The sequence below is a fragment of the Centruroides sculpturatus genome, unplaced genomic scaffold, assembly GCF_000671375.1.
Source record: "Centruroides sculpturatus isolate CEXI.00-Female unplaced genomic scaffold, Cexi_2.0 scaffold947, whole genome shotgun sequence".
In the NCBI taxonomy this organism is placed as follows: Eukaryota; Metazoa; Arthropoda; class Arachnida; order Scorpiones; family Buthidae; genus Centruroides; species Centruroides sculpturatus.
Genome location: NW_019385124.1, coordinates 238,490 through 243,015, shown reverse-complemented (window position 1 = coordinate 243,015; position 4,526 = coordinate 238,490). Strand labels below are relative to the sequence as shown.

The 4,526-nt window shown below is 33.4% G+C and overlaps 1 pseudogene; it reads left to right on the top strand.

Moving 5' to 3' along the window:
* Positions 1 to 415: 415 nt before the first annotated feature.
* LOC111635117 lies at positions 416 to 1,119 on the top strand (annotated as a pseudogene).
* Positions 1,120 to 4,526: the final 3,407 nt, after the last annotated feature.

The following is a 4,526-nucleotide window of genomic DNA, read 5'->3' as shown; positions in this document are numbered from 1 at the left end:
CAAAAATTAGGTATATAGCAAAATATAAGATTTAATTTTAACCTAATTTTTGATATAATGTGTGATAATTTCAAAACAAAAAAAACGCACATGCATAAAAATTACATAGAGTTGTACAAAACAATATTCTACGTCAATCTGGCTTAGTGTTAACAGAAAACTAAGTTACCAGATAACGTTAATTTTGATACAAAGTAACGAATTTTCAAGTATAAATGTTAATTATGAAAAATTATATTTTTTTTATAATGAATTTTTTAAATGAAATTTATTAAAAACTATCGCATTATAAATAACATATATTGGTAAATATATGTGATTTTTTTTCATATGAATATGACAATAACTTGATTTTTGGCAAATTTTTAAAATAATATAACCTGACTGACCTTGAATGACCTAAATGGCCCTTGGTCGTTAAGAAAAGTAAAATAAAGTACGGGGGCGGGGCTCCTGGTCAAGTAAGAGTACTAAATTAAATTAAGAAGAAAGTACAATAAACAATATTGTATATAAAAACAATTTGTATAGCCAACAAAACCAAAGAAATATTGAGACAATTAGAGAACAAGAAATGTATGGATTTCTAGGATTGAAATTTCTTTTCAGTTATCATTTTTTACGGCAAACACATCATTATTCGTGTAGTAGTTAGACTTATGCATTCCCATTGTATGAGAAGTAATGACAAGAGAAAAAGAATAACAAATTTTATCAAACTTACATGTAAATAATAATTTACCCATTCCTCCATATAACAAAAACAGACTGTATAAGATACAACCACTCATCACTAAAATTAATGAAAACTTCAAAAAATTTCAAATACGAAATCAATTCCAGAGTATAGATAAAAGCATGGTAAAATTCAAAGCATGTTCCTCCCTCAAGCAGTAAAATCCAATCGAACCTATAAAGATAGGTTATAAACTCTGGTGTTGTGCTGATAAATTCATATATGTACTTTGCAATATTATTTACCAAAAAAAAATCATGATTTTAAGAAAAAAATTTGGTCTTGGTAAAACTATTGTTGCAAAGTTATCATCCCATCATCATGAATATTTTAAAATTTTAATAAATAATTATTTCACATCTCTATAGTTCTTTGAATACTAAAATTCACAAGGTGTTTATGCATCAATGGAAGTGAATGTTCTTATTAAAGCAGGGATGGTTAGTTGGTTTTGGTTTTTCGGCGCAAGAGCACTATAGGCTAAGCCTGCACCAGGGCAAATTTTAAACATCACAAATAACAAACATAAGACAAAATTAAATAAATAACTAAATAAACAACAACAAAAACAAATAAGCAAAACAAAGTAATTAAAACTGTAGAATAAATATATAATAAAATCTCTATATACATATTAATGACTTTCAGAAAGTCCAATATATTGTCCACATTTGGCCTCTGACCCAAAACCTCTGTCAGATGTGCATTTCGAAAATACTTTCTACACATCCTCTCGAACACACAGCAATTGCACAATATGTGTTTTACACTACGAGCGCAGTTGCAACACTGGCACACTCATTGGTCATCACTGGACAGCGGATTTTAGGCAAATGCCTATTTTTTTCCTTGGCATATACTTGGCTAAGATTTTGTATGAACACTTTTCATGAACATTTAGACCAAAACAATGGTCTTTTATAATGCCTAAAAATGCTTATTTTGATGTTGCTGCCTATTTTTGCCTAAAACACAAAGTTTGATCTGTTTTCATATTTTTAAAAAGTTTTTATTAATTTTTCATTTTACTTTCCGCAAAGGTTTACTTTAATTCTTAAATTAAACTTGTTAAGTTTCATTTTTTTCCTAAAAATGCGATCAGACAAATTCAATTTTTTATTATTATTGATTACTTATATTTAAGTCCCAGTGGATGCATATCCTGAGCAGAAAAAATTAGAATGCAATAATAACAAAAATAAATTACACCCCTGATGCAATTTTATAGTAATAAAATTAAAACTATATGAAATATTTTAAAATAAATATTTTTATTTAATAAATATAGCGTTAGAGATGCCTTATTTGTCATTTTTAGACAGCGGATTTTAGGCAAATGCCTATTTTTCCCTTAGCATATACATGGCTGAGATTTTGTACTAACTACTACAGTGAACATTTCTTCGATATCAAAAAACTTCTGGCCACTTTAGCAAACAATACAGTTTGTGTAACTAAAGCCAATAAAATTTTGAATGACATTTATGTTCAAAACAAGTTGATGTACATCAAGTGTTATTTCACATTCATTGATGATACTATTACTGCACTTGAAAGTAGTGGGAAACCTATATATGAACAAATTGATCTCCTCAATAGAGCAAACCAAAAACTTTGTGAAGCACCAGGCACTACTGCAAAAAAAGTGAAGAAAGAGTTGAAAGCAGTGCTTCAAAAGAGACTTGGATTAAAGTGCTTATTTATTGTGGATGATATTTTGGCAAGAAAGAAGAGCAAAAGTGAATTCCCAGTTCATCTTCTTCCGAGGTTAAAAATAACGGATTATATGCTCTTTCTCTGCATATAAATTAATTCTCAGTGACAAACGTTGCAACTTTTCTATTGAAAATTTGGAAAAAGTGCTTGTAATATATTATGAAGCTAACTATGGGAAACAGAGTGAATAAAAAATGTAAAGATAATTGTTTGTCTACTTTTGTGTTTGCATCATTCTGAATACATGCATTTTTGTTTGGAATACATATGTTAAATTAAAAATTGATTGTCCTGATAAGTATGTTAATTGTTCATTGTATAAATTTTAAATGTCTATTTTTTGTTTATAAAGCCTAAACAACACAATTTAAAATCTTATTTTAAGTGCGTAAAATGCCAGTTTTAAGGGCCTATATGTCCACTGTCTAGTCATCACCCTTCAGAAGGCATTGATGAGTCAGATGAGCGTGTACAATTCTCAAACAGGTAAAAATAACCTCAGATCTCCTATCATACTCTTTATTATGTGTCCAATTTTCTATCATAGGTTTGATCTCGTGTAGTTTATTGTGGATTTGTGCATTCCACATGTTTTGCCATCTCTCTGCTAGTCGCTTTTTAATGACTAGTGTGAGGGTCGTGAAAAGCGCATCGGAAATACGACTAATTACGAGACTTTTATGTCGGAAAGTTTCGAAGATCGAATCGGGTCGAGGGGACGTGTTTTTGACAGAACCCAGATGAGACAAAAACTTTTCCGAATTGTAAAACAAATGCAACGCGACAATAAACAACAGGAGAGAATGTCGATAGAGAGAGAGAGCTTTGTCGAGATGCGCGCGAACAAATGTCAGGGGGGTCTAAGAACAAAAGGGACATCTGTTAAGTAAGAACGCAGTAAAGGATAAATGGCCACAAGAACATCTGGTGGACCGTTTAGGTTCAAAGATAACAGAAAAAAGGGCCTAATGGAGAAAAATACAAGCACGAACGTTTAAAAGCCGTCCCCACCTCTCCAACCTTCTCCCGACCCGGATCAATCTCGATTTTCGCCTAGAAACAAAAAGAGTGACCAATCGGGGTAAGGGAGAGGTGAACGGGACCAATCAAGAGGATGAGACTTGGGGGAAAGTCCTATAAAACTCCCAGGTCTCAAGGACAAAGAAGGGGATTGGCAGCCGATTCTCAGCCGAGCACCGAACCCATTCTATCCAGGACATCACAGCATCCGAGCTCCGCCGCATCCCTGGAAAAAGGAGGCAAGACATCACATGCAAGATTTACCAGACATCGCCCGCAGATCACCAGTCTCTACCTCGTTCAAGCCCCGGGGCATATCCAAAGTGGAACATCAGATGGCCAGCATATTAATTCTTGTCATACCCATTGTGTAAGTTAATCTAATGTCAAAATAAACGGTTTTCGTGTAAGACACTTGTCATCTCTCTCCTGACGTTACCACCCACATACGCCTTGCCCCTAGGTTTTCCTGATGCGCAATTAACATATAGTCCCAAAAGTTGGCGACCTTACACTAGCTTCATATCACTCCAGTATTAAATAGATACAGTTCATAATTGCCTATATAACTCTAAATAACTCTGCCTTAATGATTGATGTTGAAAGTACCCCACATTAAATTGTGGCAATTGAAATCACCAAGTAAAAGGGATAGAGTTGGCAGCTGTTCAACCAAGGTATCTAATTTATCCTCATTGATTCTGAAATCTGGTGACAAGTACATAGAATAAACTGTAACAGTTACGCCAATTGAAATTCAGACTGCCACAGCTTGCAAATCAGTAGTTATTTGTACTGGCAAAAAATGGGATGCAATTTGAAACCAGAATAGCCACACCTCACCCGGCATGATTGTGGCTATCATCATCCTTGCGGTAGAGATCAAATCCTTTTTAAAAAATTCTCTCTCCAGGTTTCAGATGAGTCTCCTGGAGTGCCACACAGAGAGATGAGATAGATGATGTCAAGTGTTTAATGTCAGAGAAGTTGTTGCAGAAACCACAACAGTTCCATTAAATAATTTTATAAACCACTGTGCGTTTGAGGCAGCATT